We start from the raw sequence: 21,285 nt of genomic DNA, 5'->3' as shown, positions 1-21,285 counted from the left end.
TGTGTGGAAACGCCTAAGAAAGAGAAGGCTGGTAGAGGAGGTTTCAGCAACAGATGAGATTCTTGGATACCATTTGCTGTAGGTCCAGCCTTGTGCCCGTAGTAACCCAGGGCCTCTGCCATTTTAACAGGGAAGATATTTTGTTATAGCTAAGTTCCTCCTGTTATCTGAACTTCTGGCCTCTACCATTTCTTCTGTAAAAAGTTATTTTTCTTACATAAAATCAATACATGCTCACTTAGAAACTTTATAAAATAGAAACATACAGGAAAGGGAGGGGCAGCAAGTAAAAACATACAAAGAAATGGCCAAATAGAAATATACAAAATAGAAATATACAAAATGAAATAGAAATACACAAAATAAAAAATATGCAAATGAAACAAAAGGTGTAAAATCTCACAGCCCAGAAGTACTTATTAAATAAATATAAAATTAATTCTAGTTTTAAGAGATATATATATACACATAATCACACATGTACATATGTTTTTTATAATATTCAACTTTTATAATATATATTGTTTTTTCACTTAGAAATGGGCTATACCATTTTCTTGCTCTCTAAATATAGTTATATTGAACATGAATTTAGATGCCTGGTGTCATATTCGATCACATATATGGATTTTAATTATATTAATATTCTTTAATTGTTGCTCAATTAGGGTGATGTTCATTTTTTATTGTTGTTAATGGTGCTAGCATAGGCAGATTTTTATTTACCTCAGTTAATTTGTCTTTTAATATTTCATTTCAATAAATGCCTGTAAATAAGCCACCTGGAAACTTCCAGAAAGAACTTAGATCACCTAGAATATGAGAGAGGCGGTTTTCATTCAATTTGTGAGCTCCATACTTGTAATCTTACATAAAATACTTTGAAAACACCCTGTTATCTTCCTGAGTAAATCATTTATTCCCCAGTTTGGAAAGGCAGAGGTACTTTATTGTTTAGAAAGCATTCTGAATGCAGAAACAGAACATCAAGTTATAATGTTTTGTCAACTTGGAAAATAATTTCTTCTATCTGGACCACAGAATTTTCCCATTTGCACTGTTGGGAATCGCACATTCTATCAAGTGCTCTTTGGAGGTTTAATTGAACAAACAAAACAGCTTTGAAAACTGAGACAAGTCACCAATAAATGCTATTTTAATTTGTCTTCTTCTCAGCCACTATATGGATGCAAATGTTGTAAATACAGAGGCACAGACTCATTTTATGGCATTCAAAAATAAGTGTGAAATTACTTCCCATCTGAGAATAAATAATCTACATTTTTTTACTTAGTTTTGTTGCAAATTTTATTATCAGAGCATCACACATAGGTGATTTCTCATAGGCCTTCTACAGTTTGGAATTCTAATTTCTCAGGAACTGTGAGGGGCCCTGGAAATACAGTTGTGAAAACTATTGGCATCATCCTTACCCTAATGCAGCTTAGCCCACATTAGGGGAAAGTCATTACACAAATAATTACTCAAGGAAGGTAGACTTGAGGAGGAAATTTCCAATATTTGAGTTTTCTGAATCTTGTGACTTTTAGATATTAATGATGACCCCTGTGTTTCTCATTCATATTAGCATTGATAAATCAAACAATAAAATGCCACAAATTCAATATTTTAACTATGAAAAACTGAAACAAAATACTTTAAGACAAAGGGGATTGCATATTATGATCACAAGGCTCTATTTAATAGATACAAAAATAAGATAACAGAGAGAGGTCTATAAACATTGTTTAAACCTGAAGCACACAGAGGAAAAGCAAGTGCTACAGGGAATAATTAAGGCTAGAATATTTTTACCTTTTCCAAACTCCCCCAGATTTCAGTTGAACTAATATTGGGAGAAGAGAATAAGTGAGATTAAAAGATCATATGCCCCTCAGAGAATCCTTAGTCTATGATTTTGTCATCATCTATCACACCTAGTCTAATTCCAAAAGCTACAGCTTAGGGCTTTCTCACTGAATTCCAGCCTCCTTAGTTGTGAAGTAATTCAATTTACATGTTTCAGTTTCACCTCAAATCCACATCTTCAAAAACCATTGTCTCCTCCTATTGTCCAAAGCAGATTCTTATCACTTTTCAGGGATGCAAAAACCCTTCTACTGTCACTGGATTGATGTAAGGCTCTACTACTGTCTTCCTGCAGAAAGTCTCAGCTCTACTGCCAATGGATAGCACTTTCATAGTTTACCTCATTCTGATGACCAATTATACTTCCAACACAGTACTGATGAGGTGCCAACAATGCTTTATCTATCACAGTAAAACCGCTAGATACCACGCAAATAATCATTCCCATCCAGGTTGTAGGATTAAGCCTTTCCCTTCTGAAGGATTTTAGGGAAGCTCTAGGACAGCATTAACTAGACTTGTACATTCTCCTGCACTGGTCTGGACCAGTGGTTTGGAGAACCAGTTATTTGGACTGACCAAGATGGCTTTATGGCCTTAACCTTCTCTTTGGCTCAATTGAACTGTAGATAAGCTTCTTAACTCTAGACATCTGATCTTCGTTTTTTGTGGAGGATTTACTTTAGAATGTGTAACTCTAATTTCTTTATATATCCCTCTGAGTTGTAAATCCTTTTAGAAGCCTCTTGCCAGTTTAACAACCCAGGACTGTCTTTCTCAGTGGCCTGGGAGCCATCCCTTGGAAATGTAATCATCAAGACAAATAGTGCTCGTATCTACTAGTTTCTGTGGAAGGGTACAGATCTACCTTCCAGGGTGATAAGCACCTTGCTCCAAGTTGCAAAAACACCTCCTCTCATAAAGATATGAGTTTATTTTTGCTTTGGATGAAGCCAATTAGCAAACACAGATGGCCTATGATTTCCCCATATTATCCTCCAGTACTTTGCATTAGCTCACCCCAGCCCTTAGAAACCTTCTCATTTCCTTTGTTTCAGTGAGTTGAGTTCAGACTGAATTCTGGCCTCTCTTCCTGATTGCAATAACCTTAAATATAATATTTCTTGCCTGTGTAATTTTGTCAGCTTTATGTTTGCTTCAGAAGAATACCACATACCAAATAACAGGTTTTATTATCTTTTCTCTTTGGATAGTATCACTAACAAAACGAAAAAGCAAAACATTTTTGTTTTGTTTAATTTTTACATTTCCTATAACTCCTTTAGAAGGCATGTTAATTTGTTTTCATGCTACTGATAAAGACATACCTGAAACTGGGCAAGGGGATTATATGTTGTGATCCCTATACCCAGTACATCAGAATGAGTCAGTATTTGGAGATAGGGTAGTCACGGAAGTAATTAAGGTTAAATTAGGTCATTGGGGTGGGCCCTAATTCAGTATGACTAGTGTTCTTATAAGAAGAAAAAATTAGGATGAAGACAAGCAAAGAATAAATACCATAAGAAGGCTCACAAAGAACATTGCCATCTATAAGCCAGAGATAAGTCAACCCTGCTGACACCTTCATCTCAGACTTCTAGCTTCCAGAGCTGGGAGCAAATTTTTGTTGCTTAAGCCATCTAGTCTGTAGTACTTTATTATGACAGCCCTTAAAAATTAATACAGTTGCATATTTAGAACACTTAGATTCACAAACAGTTGAACATGTTTTTAAATATCTCCTTTGACTTTTCTGAAGCACTTGTAAATTGCATTGAACCATAAGTTTGACAGAGAAATGGTAAATCTGTTTTTGAATTTCAAACTTAAATTATATATATGGTAAAACAGGAAGAGCAAAATATTAATGGCAAAATCTTGGAGGTGGGTATATGGGTTTTGACATAAAATTCTTTCAACTTCTTTGTATTTTCTGATATTTAATAATAAATTATTGAAAAAAATTAAACAACTAGGAATATCACTCATTTTTATTAATTGATCATTAACGGATTTGGAGAAAGTTAATGAGTCCATTCTTGACCAACTGAGATCTTCATGATTTAGAGAAAAATGTAATACTTTTCAAAAATATTTTATAACTTGAGAATTTTAAAAATCTCAAAAGGAGTTATTAGCAATCACTAGTAAATTGTTATTAGCAATCACTTCAGCCAATTGAAGAGGTCAAATTAAATTTCCTTTGCATGTCTAATTCAAATTGTAAGCTTCAATTTTATTGCTAGAAACATATCAAAAGTCTATAGTACTGTGACTAGCATTAAGCTTATTGAGCTTAACACAACTATCAACAAGACATAGGAAGTAGAACAATTTTTTAGTGGAATATTTTTAATTTTAAGTAATAATACCTTCAAATGTCTTCCTTAGGTTAGTCAACTACAGAGCTCTGTTTACATGTTTTTGTAGGGCATTGAAGTTGGAGGCTGGACAAGACAAAATACTCACAGGGTTAGGAAAAAAATGAAATCACTCATATTGACAGACAGGGAGGCTGGCATAGGGAAAATAACCTATCACCATAAACAGAAAATACTGATGGAAAGAAGGAGAAAACAGAAAGGGATTCACATCCTGGAAGAGATAAAACAATAAATGAGGAGAATAACAATTTGGGGTCAGAGGGTACTATGTCAGAGAAGGGACACTGTGTAGGCTGAATATGCTTATCTGGGGCCAGGGCTAGGAGAAGCAGACAAGGGGATTGGCACACAATCCCAAAGACAGAAGAAGGAATATCACTGAGACTCTGAGCAGTGAAAGCTCTTAATATTTGAAATAGTATGTTCAAATTTACAAGAAAAATCAAACAATCCCATTAAAAAGTGGGCAAAGGACATGAACAGATATTTCTCAAAAGAAGATATGTATGCAAAAGAAGACATGAAAAAAACTCAACATCACTGATCATTAGAGAAATGCAAATCAAAATCACAGTGAGATACCATCACATGACAATCAGAATGGCAATTATTAAAAAGTCAAGAAACAACAGATGCTGGCAAGGCTGTGGAGAAAAAGGAATGCTTTTACACTGTTGGTGGGAATGTAAATTACTTCAACCACTGTGGAAGACAGTGTGGTGATTCTAGAACCAGAAATACCATTTAACTCAGCAATCCCATTACTGGGTATATACCCAAAGGAATATAAATCATTCTATTATAAAGATACATGCATATGTATTTTCACTGCAGCACTATTTACAATAGCAAAGACATGGAATCAACCCAAATGCCTATCAATAATAGACTGGATAAAGAAAATGTGGTACACAGACATTATAGAATACTATGCAGTCAAAAAAGTTAATGAAATCATGTCCTTTCCAGCTTTTTCACATGCAGTATGATGTTGGCTGTGGGTTTGTCATAGATGGCTTATTATTTTGAGGTATGTTTCTTTAATACCAAGTATATTGAGAGTTTTTACCATGAATACGTGTTGAATTCTGTTAAAAGTCTTCTCTGCATCTATTGAGATAATCACGTTTTTTTTTTTAGCATCGTTATGTGATAAATTACATTTATTGATTTGCATATATTAAATCAGTCTTGCATCCCAGGGATAAAACCTACTTAATCATTTTGAATACATTTTTGTTTTTGATGTGCTGCTGAATTCGATTTGCCAGTATTTTGTTGAGGATTTTTGCATTGGTTATTTAAATTTTTGTGGGTCAGTGGTAATACTCCTTTATAATTGTTTCTAATTGTGTTTATTTGGATGTTCTCTCTTTTCTTCTTTACTATTCTAGCTAGTGGTCTATTTTACTAATTTTTTTAAAGAAAGCAACTTCTGGATTCATTTATATTTTAAGTGATTTTTTTGTGTCTCAATCTCTTTCAGTTCAACTCTGATTTTGATTATTTCTTGTCTTCTGCTAGGTTTGGGATTGGTTTCTTCTTGGTTCCCTAGTTTTATTAGTTTTGATGTTAGGTTGTTAAATTGAGATCTTTATAACTTTTTGATGTGAGCATTTAGTGCTATGAATTTCCCTTTTAATACTGCCTTAGCTGTGTCACAGAGATTCTAGTATGTTGTATCTTTGTTCTCATTAGTTTCAAAGAATGTCTTGATCTCTGCCTTAATCTCATTATTTACCCAATAGTCATTCTGGAGTAAGTTGTTTAATTTCTATGTAATTGTATGGTGTTGTGTAATTTTCTTAGTCTTGATCTCTTATTTTGTTGCACTTTGGTCCGAGAGAGTGGTTGGTATAATATCAGTTATTTTGCATTTGCTAAGGATTGTTTTATGTCCGACTTTGTGGTGAATTTCAGAGTATGTGCCATGTAATGTGGAGAAGAATGTGTATTCTGCTGTTTTTTGTTAAGAGCTCTATAGAGGTCTCTCAGGTCCACTTGGTCTAGTGTTAAGTTCAGGTTTTGAATATCTCCGTTACTTTTCAGCCTTGAGGATCTGTCTAATACCATTCGTGGGGTGTTGAAGTCTTTCATTATTATTATGTGGAAGTCTGAGTCTCTTTTAAGGTCTCTAGGAATGGGCTTTATGAATCATGGTGCTCCTATGTTGGATTCATAAATACTTAGGATAGCTAGGTCTTTTTGTTTAATTGAACTGTTTAGCATTATGTAATTTTCTTTTTTAAATTTGTCTGTTTAAAGTTTATTTTGTCTGAAATTAGGATGGCAACCCCTGCTTTTTTCTGTTTTCCATTTGCTTCACAGATTTTCCTCCACCCTTTTATTTTGAGCCTATTGGTGTCATTGCAAGTGAGATAGGTCTCTGTATGAAAGAATACCATTGTGCCTTGGTTCCTTATCCAACTTGTTGTGTTTTTAATTGGGGCATTTAGCTCATTTAAAGTCAATGCTAGTATTGACATGTGGGGATTTTATCCTGTTGTCATGATGTTAGCTGGTTATTTTGCAGACTTGTTTCTGTGGTTGTTTTACAGTGTCATTGGTCTGTGTACTTAGGTATCTTTTTGTTGTGGCTCGTAATGGTCTTTCCTTTCTATATTTAGTGCTTCCTTCAGAAGCACTTGCAATGCAGGTCTGGTGGAAACAAATTCCTTCATCAATTGTGTGAAAAGGATCTCATTTTTTTGCTTATGAAGCTTAGTTGGGCCAAATATGAAATTCTTGGTTGGAATTTCCGTTCTTTAAGAATGTTGAATATTGGCCCACAATCTCTTCTGTCTTACAGGGTTTCTGCTGAAAGGTCTGCTGTTAGTCTGATGGGCTTTCCTTTGTAAGTGGCCTTCCCTTTCTTTCTAGCTTCCTTTAATATTTTTTCCTTTATTTTGACTTGGGAAAATCTGATTATTATCTGTCTTGAGGATAACATTCTTGCAAAGTATCTCACTGATGTTCTCTGAATTTCTTGAAATAAAATATTGGCCTCTCTAGCCAGGTTTGAGAACTTCCTATGGATGGTATACTGAAATATGTTTTCCAAGTTGTTTCCATTTTCTCCATTTATTTCAGGGGCACCAATGTGTTGTAGATTTGGTCTTTACATAATCCCATATTTCTCAGAGGTTTTTTTAAATTCAATTTTATTCTTGTTTTTATATTTTTGTCTGTCTTATTTCAGAAAGCCAGTCTTGAAGCTCTGAGAGTCTTGCTTCATCTTGGTCTAGTCTGCTATTAATACTTGTGATTGTATTATGAAATTCTTGTAGCATATTTTTCAACTCTATGAGATTGGTTATATTCTTTCCTATACTGGATATTTTGTCTGCCAGCTGCTGTATTGTTTTATTGTGCTTCTTAGCTTTCCTGGATTGAGTTTCAACATACTTCTGCATCTCAATGATCTTCCTTCTTATCCATATTCTGAATTTTATGTCTGTCATTTCAGCTGTCTCTACCTGGTTACAAACTTTTGCTATAGAGCTGATTCTGTCATTTGAAGGGAAGAAGGCAATCTGGCTTTTTGAGTTGTCAGAGTTCTTGTGCTCATTCTTTCTTATCTTTATGGGCTGATGTTTCTTCAATCTTTGAAGCTGCAGTCCCTTTGACGGAATGTATTCTCTTACCAGGTCCACAAGGGGGCGTAGTTTTAAGGGCAAGAAATTCCCAGTGTCATGCCCCCTCCCATCATTCTCCATGTGGGAGATTTAACGGTTTACGTTTGAATTTCGCAGGAACGGGAAGAAACTAAGAGTCAGTCACTCCAGTGGAAGTTTAAAGGAACTCCTTTCATTGGCCAGAGAAACTTGGGAAGGTGGGAATTTCTCCCAGGATAAATTCCCCTGCTCCTTCATCCACACCAGATTTCCAGCTCTCTGGGATCCCCTCCCACATAGGGGGACCTCTCTTTCCCCTCTTGGATTTCCCCTCTGCAATCCTCCTTCCACACTCTTCGTGGAAGTATTTCTCTTCTTCTCCTTTCCTCCTCTTTTCTCTACCTAAATAAAATCACCATTCTGCAACACTTCTTGGGTCCGCTATTTACTTTTACAAGTGTACAGTGCACCTGCAGTGGTCCCTTCTCTTATTCTTAAGAGAGCGGAGACCAAGAACCCACAGCATAGACTCAGGGGAGCCATGCCTCACTAACACCCCAAAAAAACCTGATTACACCTTGGAGTTTTTTTTAATTCTATTTTATGTCCTTGAGGGTTCGATTGTGTGTATATGTTGGATTCCGTCTCCTGGCTTCATTATTGGAAGATTTTAGGGAGCAAAGGCTAAGCTACCAATTGCTGGATTTTGTGCTCTAATTTTGCGTGACTGCTATCAGGCCTCAACTTTGTTTTCTGAGTCCTTGAGGTTAGAAATCCATTATGCTGGGGATGGGGGTCAAGGTGTTTCCAGAACACTGGTCACCACACCCTGATGGGCGGTGATAACCGAAGCATTTTGTAAGGTGGGGGAGGCAGAATCTGTCCTTGTTCTCACATGCCAGCAGCAACATGACAGGGTGCATGTTCATCAACTGCTGCTTGGTGTTAGGGGGTGCCAACAAAGCAACGTGGGGTATGGCTGTGGACCTTGGGGAAACTGCAGTGGGGGAAGGAAGCAGGCAGGCTGGTGCATGTCCGCAGTGACTGCTCTCATGGAGCTCTGCTGGTCAGGTGCAGTCTGCCAGTGCAAGAGCCATGATGAGGGTCTCCAACCAATGGTTGCTGCTCTGCAAGCAGACACAAGGCTGGGACCCCAGGAGAAGCCAGCAGACTAAAAGGTACTCAGGTCAGACTGGCCCTGTCTGATGAGCAAGAGCTCCCTTCAGAGTTTAGGTCTGACAGATCCCCCAGAGCTAAAGGTTTCTATAGGGGCAAGTTGAGCCTAGGGGGATAGACATCCCTGAACAAGTTCTGCAACAGATACTCCTGCACCAAACGCTCTGGGTTCTACACCAAGTGGAGGGCTGACCCTACCACTTCACTAAGCACCTCTCCCTGCCAACTCAAGTGTCCATGGTGGTTGAGGGGTCTGGTCCTGCCAGGATTCCAGAAGCCCATGGTGAGAACAGGTTGCTCCTTGACAGTTCAACTCAACCATTCCCCCAGAGTAGTTGGGGGCCAGGAATGAATCTCAGTGTGCTGTGCGGTAGTCCTGTGCAGGGTTCCCAATAATTTTTTTTCTTTATAAATTACCCAATTTGAGGTATTCTGTTATAAGCAACAGCAAATGGACTAATTATAGCCCTCACAGAAGAGGAAATTCTGCCTCCACACCACGTTCAGATTTGAGCAGCAATATCAATACCTCTCTGGTTTTCCAGCCTGCTGCTCTGTCCTGCATATTTTGGACTTTCCAGCCCTACCATCATGTGAGCCAGGGACTTAAATTTCTCACTCTCTTGCTCTCTCTCCACCTCTTTATTTTCTCTCTCTCTGTTTACACACACACACACACACACACACACACACACACACTTTATCAGTTCTGCTTCTCTGGAGAGCCGTGACTACATTAATTCTGTTATCTTGCCACTTGTTTTCCATTAGTCCAAACTATTTTTCTTCTTTTTACTTCCTTCTTTTTTTCCTTCTTTGGACTGAGGTTTTTTTTTTTTTTTTTAGTTTTTATTATTATTTCATTTTCTTTCCCTTATTGGCTATTTAATGTTGTTTTGGGGTTTAAAAATATACAACCTTAGTTTCTCACTTTGTAACTCTAAATATTACAATATCACTTTACTTATAGTATAGGAAATTCACAATAGAATACTTTCATTTCTCCTGTCCCATCCTTTATGCACATAAAAAAGATAAAAATAAAACTCTAGGAATCTAGCTGCAATTAACTAAATTGTGTTCCTCAAAATTTGTATGTTGAAATTCTAATCCCTAATGTGACTGTATTTGGAGATAGGGCTTTTAGGAGGTAATTAAGGTTAAATGAGGTCATAATGGTGGGGCCTCAATCCAATAGGACTGATGGCCTTATTAAGAAAAGACAGATAACCCTCTCCATCTTTTCCTCTCTCCCTTTCTTGCCCTTTTCCCACCTGGACCCACATTATGTGAGGACACACTGAGAAGGAAGAAATCTGCAAGACAGGAGGACAGGTTTCACAAGGAATGAATTAACCAGCACCTTGATCTTGGACTTTTCAACCTCCAGAACTTTGGGAAAATAAATTTACATTGTTTAAGCCATGCAGTCTGTGGTATTTTATTATAACTGAGTAACAAGTAGACTGATTGATACACTATGTCTCTAACACCTCATATTTTTCTTTTTGTCTTAATTAAACTTCTAACACTAAATTATAGCCCTTGTTACATTGTATAGTAATTAACTCTTTAAAAGCATGTTTCTCACTAGTCTGAAAATTTCTTCATGAAATGGATTCGTCTTTTGCTCATTAATATTGTTTTTCCCAACAGAAAACATTGCTTTATGCTTCAAAACTTTTCTATATGTGTTTCTTGGAAAACACACACACACACACGCACACACACATGCATACACACGTGCACACGCACACATACATCTCTACAGCATATCTGGCAAATATTTAACCAACCTATGTTTAAAAACCGTGTGCTCTCCACAGGTAAATTTATAGGGCATTATTGTGTTCCAAACTTACTATTAGAAAATTCTTTTCTTTTCAACGTGAAATATCTATCTGAGCAAGTTGAATTAATGCTCCATGTGCTTTCTATGGCATGCTAGATGAGAAAATTCTGGAGTTTTTCCTCTCATGATGGTTTTGAATATATTCTCATCTTTCCCACCTCCATTAGATTTTCCTGAGGCCTTTTTAGTGACTTCAACATTTAATCAATCAGGTCTTGTTTTTAATGTCCCTGTCCCTCCAATATAGTGCCTTCTTTTGCATGTGCCCATGTGTGATGGGGTACTCTTTAAATGATGGTACTTAATATATATATTTTTACTGGTCTGTTTTGATTAATGTATAGTATTTTGGGTTCTCACTTTCTCCAAATCTGAATTTTTCACTCTTCATTAGTGTGCCGAAGATCATATGAGACCAATGGACAGATCCATCCTCTGACACATGTTTACTTAAAAAAAAAACGAGTCTTTTAAAATGGTATAAGCAGATTCTCCTCTCACCATTATGTGTATAATGTCTACTTCCCAATGTGTATAGAAATAGAGAAAATCTTTCCATATGACTTTTAGCTTAGGAAAATGACCATAGATATTCTCCTTAAGAGAAGAATCACATCCACAGACAGGCCTGACAGTCAGTTTCTTGCTGAGAATATTTTATTGAAGACTCAAATCCGTGTTTGTACCAGATTGTTGCTTGCCTCCTCAGCCATCCAAGAAAAACTGGTTATCTAAGTGGAATCTGCCAAAGGAGACTGGATATCCTTAAGATCAGGGAGATTCAGCAAACTCCATAATTTCTCAACCAAATTGCTCCAAGGCTCATCCTACAAGAAAAGTTATTATTTTTTTTAAATGGAAGCCTTTGGCAATCTTAAATGAAAAGTTTCATATTTCTAGATTAAGCCAGCTAGATGAGTGCATGGCATTAAAAAATGAGTAATTAATTACTAAGCTTTAACACAGTAGAAAATAAGCATTTCATGTTAGTAAAAGCCAGAGTCAGAAGCCAAAGAATCTGTAAATTTTTCTCTTAGCTGCCACTTAGTGATATCAATCAAATTTTTCATTTTCTTTACATCAATTTTTCCTTATATATTTTCTTCCTCTTTTCCTCTCTTTCTTTTCTTTTTTGTTTTTTTGCAAAATATTATGATAATAAACACAGTTTTATGCTTTATAGTAGCATCTAGCCTGTTAGGTACTAAGATTGTTTCTAGTTATTTCTGAGAGAGGCTATTTCTTCAAGTAATACATTAAATTCAGCACTTACGCAACAGCATTGCAAAAGGCGCATTTGTTGGAATATACATTTCCATCAGATCCATAGTGAGATGTGTAGTCCATGGTACACGCCTCAGAATACCCGGTACACTGAATCTGCCCCATCATAAACAAACACAAACAAACAAACAAACATGTTTTATCTTTCAAATCATTAAATTATAGAAAACAAACTTTTAAAAGGTCTTAAAAGATTATTCATTCCAAAATTTCATATGCAAAAAAAAAAACACAGCCCCTGTCGCTTACATACTTTGTCTCAACAATGGTGGGAGTCTTGTCACAGCAAGGGACAGCTCAGCTCAGTTTAGGCCCTCCCTCTCACTAACTCCCTATATCTAAGTGATAAATACACCTTGTGGGTTCTATCTGGTACTTCATTTCTGAGTCAGTCCTCTCCTCATCATACTGTCATCCACTTTATTCAGGCCCTCAATATGTCTTGTTCAAATAGCCCCAACTGTCTGCCAATTCTCTGCCAATTCTCCCTTCTATCTGAAGTTTCAATCACTCTCCACACTGATGCCAGACTGATCTTTTAAAAACCAAAATAGACATTGCTCTTCAAATACTTAACTGATTCCCCATTAGGAGATAATCCTTTCCTGACTCATGCTTATCTCTTCAGGTTCGGCTGCAATGTCTCCTGCATCTTACTCTAATTAAACCTCAGGACTGAGTTCCCAACTATTTCCTGCCCCTGGGTTTCTTAATGCCTTTGTTCTTTCTGTTTTCCTATCTTGTCTGACCTTTACCAACTGTATTAATCAGGACAACTCCCACTATTTCTTTAAATGCCATTTTAACTACTTTTAGAACAGTTTTACAGTGATACTTCTCTTTCTCACCCATCAAATTTGGTTACGTGACTGTCCTAAAAATGAACTGTCTTTATTGTCACAACCCCATGTTTACAATTCTCTTATATCACATTTTAAACTGTATTAGAATTGATGACATTCCACTCACGTAGCTTTTTACCCCTGAATTGTGTCTACACTTGTTTTTAAATTTTTTCATACTTTATTTTTAACTTTTTTATTGCTATGAGAGTGTCTTTGAGTTTTTAATTTGACATTGTCACCTTAACCTTCTAATTAATTGCAATGTTAGAAAATAACTGTATGATAGCAATATATTCCAATTAAGGGCTATGAGTAACCTCTGTGAACCCTTATTCTGCTATATATTTCAGATCTGCTTAGGCTGGCCAGATGCCTTATCTATGAATATAAATCATCATAAGTAATTTTTAGAATATGTATTTTTAAATAGCTATTTTCTGTGAAAGTGAGGCATTATTGTAATATTTTACATTAAGAATTAATAAAATTTCTGTATATACTTACACATTCAACTTCATGAAGTTTTCTGGGTTGAAATTCTTGACCTCTGGAAGAGAATATTTTTTTGAATATCTAATGTGATAATTTGAGATTTCATAGTCTATCGAGTAAAATAATCATTTTATTTCTTTGCCATCTTACCTAGACTGAGAATGAGAAGTTCTTGCTGAACTACTATCCCAGTTGGTTAGTACTGACAGTAAACATCTTTAATATATGAATATTTTGAATCAAGTTAGAATATAAGAACATAAGATCAACACTAAAAGTAGATTGAGCATTTTTTTTAACTCCTGTGAATATTCAGATGAAAATCTAGTGCATAATATAGTGTAAAAACATTTGTAACTTTGCAATTAAGCAAAAGAAAATACACCTAAATCTTTCTCTGCCACTTAAAGTCTGTGTACTTTTAGTATAGTCACTTTCTTCTAAATATTAGATTTCTGCTCTCTAAAAACAGAATATGAGATAATATAACTTTAATCTCTTCTGGTTGCATTAGTGTATGAGCTAACATGTACTGAGAGGACTTATTTTGAATAGCACTTGCTGTTACACTTGACTTTAAATTTTCAAAAGGACTAGAAAATAGAAGAAAGGAGGGAAGAAAATGATAAGAAAAAAGGAGCTTACTTCTGTAAATATTTACTCTGTGTTGGCTGCTTAGCTAAGATTTGGCATGCTTTATCACAGTGAATCCTAAATGCTATTATAATATCTGCCTTAGAGACGAGAACTAGTAGTGACTTGGGTATTTGCATAATCTACGAAGTGGAGTCTAGATTCTAATCTGAATGTTTGACACTAAAGCCCATGATTTTAACCATGAATCATAAAGTATTGAAATCATACTGCCAGAAGGCTGGTAATAATCACTGTTTCATTCTTGTAAAGGCTCAGATCTTGTTAAAAGTAAAGACTTAATATTAAATTTGTAGGGCTGGTAGTGGTGAGGATATACTGATTCCAACTATTCCTTTGTACTACCATTCTATTCCCTCAACTTTTCTAAATTATCATGAGAGAAAAGAGAAATTCTAAATTCTAAAGGATAGGTCAAAGTCATATATTTCCATATAAGTTCACAAGGTTTTATGTGTCTACGGTTAACAGCCTAAATAGAGATAGCTATCCTCAAAGTTCTTATATGCAGAAAGAAAGCTACAGGAGATTCATGAAAATGTGACCAATATATATTTCCTGCTTAAGACTCCATTTCTTAAATGTAATGTGGGTATCAAATGCATATAGGTAACAGTTAATACCCTAAAGGTAGTGTATAATGTAAATGAGAATTTGGTTGAATAACATATACATGTATATGGTTGATACAAAAGTAATTGCAGTTTTTGCCATTACTTCTAATTAATACACAAACATACACACATATATATATTTACATATGTAAATCCACAATATGCATATATGTATATTTCTTTAGAGATATAGCTAAGATTTTCTTTTTCATAACTTTAACAGAGCAATGTCCATGGGGTATTGAAGGAGAACACAAAAAAGTAGCATTTGTTAAACCATGTTTTAAAAGACCAAGAAAACGATTTTGGCCAACGTGGGCTTTATAATCATAATAAAAGAAGAGTTGAGGCATCAAATTGAGTATAACATTTACAGGTTTTGCATGCAAAACATGCACTCATTACTGTAAGTTTTCTGATCTGTGTCACATATTGGTTTCCAGTTTCTTGGGCATGCAATTTTCAAACCTTTCATGTTTCTGAGACAGTCCACCTATAGTTGGAACAAAAAATATTGCCCTGTATTCTAATTCTTAAATTTTATTCTTATATCAAGATGGTGAAGGGGAATGAAGTGGAAAGAGAACTAGCCTCTTCAGCTTTTCAACAAACACATCTGGAAGATCTTCTATGGGCCAGGTGTTGCGCTACAGAAATAAACAGACCAGAACATGCTCTAAAACATAAGAGAATTTTTTGTTTAACAGGGAAATATAAATCTCTCCTTTAAGGGTTCTAATGAAAGTCTAAAGGAATAAGAAATGTAGAAAATACTCAGAAAATTTAAAACGTTATGCAAAGTTTGGTTTCAGGTCAATTCAAACAGATGCCTTCTAAATTTTCTTTAGATGTTGACATTTATAATTTAATGAAGGCTGAATATATTACAGTTAACAGAAATGTGTGACTATCGGCAAGAAATCCTGACTCACCAGGCGGAGAGGTAGCCCAGGCTGTGGCTGCTGGAGCAAGGATGGCAAAACAGTGAAGCCCTTCATAGTGATGGTGAATGCCAATGATGGAGATATGCTGCTCTGAGTCAAGGAGTCCAGAGAGAGAAGAAGAGTCTATCCCTTCCAGGTATAAATACACACACAAGGCAGGGTCCCTCCCACATTCAAGATTGATCTTTTCAATGATGATCGACAAGTTAGGGTATTTGCTTTGTCTTGTGGGCATTTAGTGCTATAAATTTTCCTCTAGACATTGCTTTAAACGTGTCCCAGAGATTCTGGCATGTTGTGTCTTTGTTCTCATTAGTTTCAAAGAACACCTTTATTTATGCCTTAATTTCATTATTTACCCAAGTCATTCAGAAGGAAGTTGTTCAGTTTGCATGTAGTTATGCAGTTTTGAGTGAGTTTCTTAATCTTGAGTTCTAATTTGATTGCTCTGTGGTCTAAGAGACTGTTTGCTATGATTTCTGTTCTTTTGCATTTGCCAAGGAGTGTTTTACTTCCAATTATGTGGTCAACTTTAGAATAAGTGTAATGTGGTGCTGAGAAGACAGTATATTCTTTTGATTTGGGGTGGAGAGTTCTGTAGATGTCTATTAGGTACAGTTGGTCCAGAGCAGGTTCAAGTCCTGGATATCCCTGTTAATTTTCTGTCTCATTGATCTGTCTAATATTGACAGTGGGCTGTTAAAGCCTCCCACTATTATTGTGTGGGAGTCTAAGTCTCTTTGTAGGTCATTAAGAACTTGTTTTATGAATCTGGGTGCTCCTGTATTGGGTGTATACATATTTAGGATAGTTAACTCTTTTTGTTGCATTGATCCCTTTACCACTACGTAATGCCTTTCTTTGTCTCTTTCGATCTTTGTTGGTTTAAAGTCTTTTTTATCAGAGACTAGAATAGCAAAAAAAAAAAAAAAAAAAACCTGTTTTGTTTGTTTGTTTTTCCTTTCTATTTGCTTGGTAAATATTCTTCCATCCCTTTATTTTGAGTCTATGTGTGTCTTTGCATGTGAGATGGGTCTCCTGAATATAGCACACCAAGAGGTCTTGACACTTTATCCTATTTTCCAGTCTGTGTCTTTTAATTGGGGCATTTAGTCCATTTATATTGCACTGGCTCATGCCTGTGATCCCAGTAATTTCGAAAGCCAAAGCAGGTGGATTATGAGGTCAGGAATTTGAGATCAGCCTGGGCAAAATAGTGAAATCCTATCTCTACTAAGAATACCAAAATTAGCCAGGCGTTGTGGCAGGTGCCTGTAATCCCGGCTACTTGGGAGACTGAGGCAGGAGAATTGCTTGAACCCAGGATGGGGAGGTTGCAGTGAGCTGAGATTGCACCACTGCACTCCAGCCTGGATGACAGAGCAAGACTCCATCTCGGGAAAAAAAAAAAAATATATATATATATATATATATATAGAGAGAGAGAGAGAGAGAGAGAGAGAGAGAGAGAGAGAGAGAGAGAGTTATGTGTGAATTTGATCCTGTCATTATGATGCTCACTGGTTATTATTTTACCCATTAGTTGATGCAGTTTCTTCATAGCATCAATGGTCTCTACAATTTGGTATGTTTTTGCAGTGGCTGGTACCCGTTGTTCGTTTTCATGTTTAGTGTTTCCTTCAGGCCTCTTGTAAGGCAGACATGGTGATGACAAAGTCACTCAGCATTTGCTTGTCTGTAAAGGATTTTATTTCTCCTTCACTTATGAAGCTTAGTTTGGCTGGATATAAAATTCTGGACTGAAAATTATTTTATTTAAGAATGTTGAATATTAGCTCTCACTCTCTTCTGGCTTGTAGGGTTTCTGCTGAGAGATCCGCTGTTAGTCAAATGGGCTTCCCTTTGTGGGTAACCCGGCCTTTCTCTCTGGCTGCACTTAAGATTATTCCTTCATTTCAGCCTTGGCGAATCTGATGATTATGTGTCTAGGAGTTGCTCTTCTTGTGGAGTATCACTGTGGTGTTCTCTGTATTTCCTGAATTTGACTGTTAGCCTGCCTTACTAGGTTGGGGAAGTTCTCCTGGATAAGTTCTGGATAAGTATCCTGAAGAGTGTTTTCCAACTTGGTTTCATTCTCATAACTTAATTCTCATTGTAACCTGTAAGATAGAAATTATTAGTCCCCATTTTATAGAAGAAACAAAGACCCAGAGAGACAAAGTATCGTTTTCATTGTCATAGAGTTAGTGAGTGACAAAGTCAGGATTTGAGCTTAGATCTGTTCAGTTCCAAAGTATCTGCCCTATTGTGGGATGGAAAATACCTGGTGTTCCTGCCTTTGCTACTTCTGCCCTATGCTTATGGCAGGAATTACCAATCAACTACAGAATTCTTTGCTGTTGGTTCCAGAGGTAACTTGATGTTTTGTTTCATTTTTAATTTTAGATTCAAGGAGTGCATGTGCATGTTATTACAGGGGTATATTGTAGGCTTCTAGTGTACCCATCACACAAATAGTGAACATTATGTCAAATAGGTAATTTTTCAACCCTCACCTCTCTCTCATCCTCCTTCTGGAGTCCTCAGAGTTTATTATCTGTCTTTATGTCCATGAGTGCCACTTATAGCTGAGAATATGCAATATTTGATTTTCAGTTTTTGAGGTAATTCACTTAGGGTAATGGCCTCCAACTCCATCCATGTTGCTGCAAAGAACATTCCTTCCTTTTAATGGCTGCATAAGATTCCATGGTGTATATATACCACATTTTTGATCCAATCAACTGTTGATGAATACTTAGATTGGTTCCATGATTTTGCTGCTGTGAATTGCACTGTGAAAAACATCCTAGTGCAGATGTCTTTTTAATAGAATGATTTATTTTCCTTTGGTAGACACTTAGTAGTGGAGTTGCTGGGTCAAATGATAGTTCTACTTTTAGTTCTTTGAGATGTCTCCATATCGTTTTCCATGGAGGTTAAAATAATTTCTATTTTCAGCAAGAGTATGTAAATATTCACTTTTTTCCACATCCTTAGATATTTCTGAAACCTGAAAGAAATAGGAAGGCTTCAGGAGGACAAATATATTGGCAAAAATATTTTTGAGGTTAAAATAGAAAAAAAAATCACAAGAAAATTAATTTAATTGAATTAGAGAGCTTATTGAATAAGCAAATTCTGACAAATTACTGTTTTATAATAAATAATGATGACAAGCATTTACTGAGAACTTAATATGTATGAGATCTTCAGTTTGTGACATTCATAAGCTATATAACTTAATCTTCATTGTAACCTGTAAGATTGAAATTAGTAGCCCCCATTTTATAGAAGAAATGAAAACGGTTTCATTTCCAGTCTTCTGTTTGAGAAAAAGGAGTTTGAAAAAGATAGATCTCTGAAAACCCCTAACACAAAATGGAATCTGAAGATCAAATTATATAGAGAAATGCATAAGCACATGGTGGTGGTGGACAGCTGAGGCTGACAGAAATATTTTTGCTTTCTTTAATTCCATCTCAGGATTATTCGTCACCTCCTGGTTTAGAATTTTAGATTTGGTTTAGAAGCTTCAATGAGATGGTTCTGGTTTCCATTTACCTCTTGCCCATCAGGATATAACTTAAGTAACTCAAAGATTAATTTACTTGATATTTAATGCAGCCATCTATTTGTTACCGTTTTGACATAGATGAAAATTTATATATACTCCTAGTTTGCATACCTTCAAAAAAATCAACTTTCAGCTTTTTAAATCCCGAGTAATGTGTTCTACACATTCACACTCTCAACCCCAATCCTTGAGCCTCACTCTATTTTTAACTTTGTTTTCCTTGACCTTTTTCTATTCCTGACCTCTGCATCCTCCCCACCCCTCACCTTTGATTCTTACTCCTGAGGTCACTGGGCCTCTCCTCATTCCCTTGTCTCATCCCATTCTAGACTATTATATCCTCTACCCCACTCTATCCCTAAGTTGAACTCTTTCTCTGTACTGAGTGATTGCCAAGAATTGGTTGTCTTAAGGATGGGATAAAAATGTCTTTTGAGCATATTAATAATGATAAAATAAATATGAAAGATTTGTGTTTATATTCTAATCAAATATTCAAAATGACATAACAAAACACCTTTTCAGAAAAGCATATGTTTTAGCCAGAAGAGAGTTTCTAGATTTCCTAGAAGTGAACAGGAAGAAGACAGAATCCCATATATCATGAGCTCTCTGAACCCATGCTCAACATCCTAAAATTGCCAAATAATAATAAGAAGAATTCAACAGGAATTACTTCATATTTTTCATGCTTGAAAAAATTATTTATAGGCCCTTCTTTTTTTTTCTTAATGTAGCATAGAAAAGAATGCACCATAAGGGGTAATTTATTTTCGCTCAGTTACAAAGGACAAAGATCATCAAATTCTACTATCGTAGAGCTAGTAGAGACTTAGAAAAAAGTTAGAGAGGAAAAATAAAAAATTAACTTCCCAAATCCAAGTAAGTCTGTCACATCAGGCTAGTTCTTCTGGAGCTGAGAACGCCTTGCCCCATAATGGATTTTCCATATAATTTCTTCCTATGGAGTGTATTCAGCACCAGCCCAGAATCTTCAAGTGAACAAAGAGACTAGGTAGACTAGGGATTTATAGACTTTCAGCATAGAGGCAGGCAATTACAAGCATTTCATCCACCCCTATATAATGCCTGCATTCCTCCTCTGATTTCCCATGTCCATTAGCTCATGGCACCACTGCATTGCCTAATATGGTGACCTCTATTCACATGTTATCTATTGAGCACTTGAAATGTGGCAGGTCCAAATTGAGATGTGTTGTAAGTGTAAAATATACACCAGTATCAAAGACTTAGTACATTTAAAAGTTCATGTTGATTACATTAATAGTTTTGATATATTAAGCTAAATGAAATATATTATTAAAATTAACAATGTTTAATGATTATTTTTAACCTCTAGAAAACTTAAAATTGCATATATGGCTTAAATTACATTTCTGTTGGAGAGTGCCACTTTAGAGACTTGCACACATTGGTAATTAATTTTCTTACTTCCCAGATTATGGATACAAGTCTGTGATATAGTTAATTGTCAAGAGGTAGCTTAATGAATAGACATGAGAACTTACTGGTTTGTGTCTTTGGATGGGACCTAAATAACTGAGAGACAGTTATTCCATTCATGAAAATTTAGAAAGGAGAGCTGGCATGGTAATGAATAGTTAAGATGAAGCTGATTTACAGCTAGTTTAACTTTGTATAGCCGTTGGCTGCTGGGAAGTCATATCTCCCCAACTCTCTTCTAGACAGTTCTTCTCAACTATGACAGCAACTTAAGTAGGAAAAAAGTGAGCATTCTCTGTCCACCAATGGGTTTAGCAAGACAAAAGGGTAGAGTTTATTCAGTTTCTATAAAAACACATTTCTATTATCCATACAGTGACAAAGAAATCCCAGGAAGGGTATTCTGCTGAGTTTACTTTTATTGAACAGGCAGTTGGACAGATAGCATTGTAATCAAGACTCTTCAAGGGCACAGACTTGGTGGAGATGTCTTTGTACCCTCAGATCGGACAG

This window comes from Aotus nancymaae, unplaced genomic scaffold, assembly GCF_030222135.1.
Source record: "Aotus nancymaae isolate 86718 unplaced genomic scaffold, 86718_ANA_hifiasm-v0.15.2.pri h1tg000064l_1, whole genome shotgun sequence".
Taxonomy (NCBI): domain Eukaryota; kingdom Metazoa; phylum Chordata; class Mammalia; order Primates; family Aotidae; genus Aotus; species Aotus nancymaae.
Note: the sequence above shows the minus strand (reverse complement) of the source record.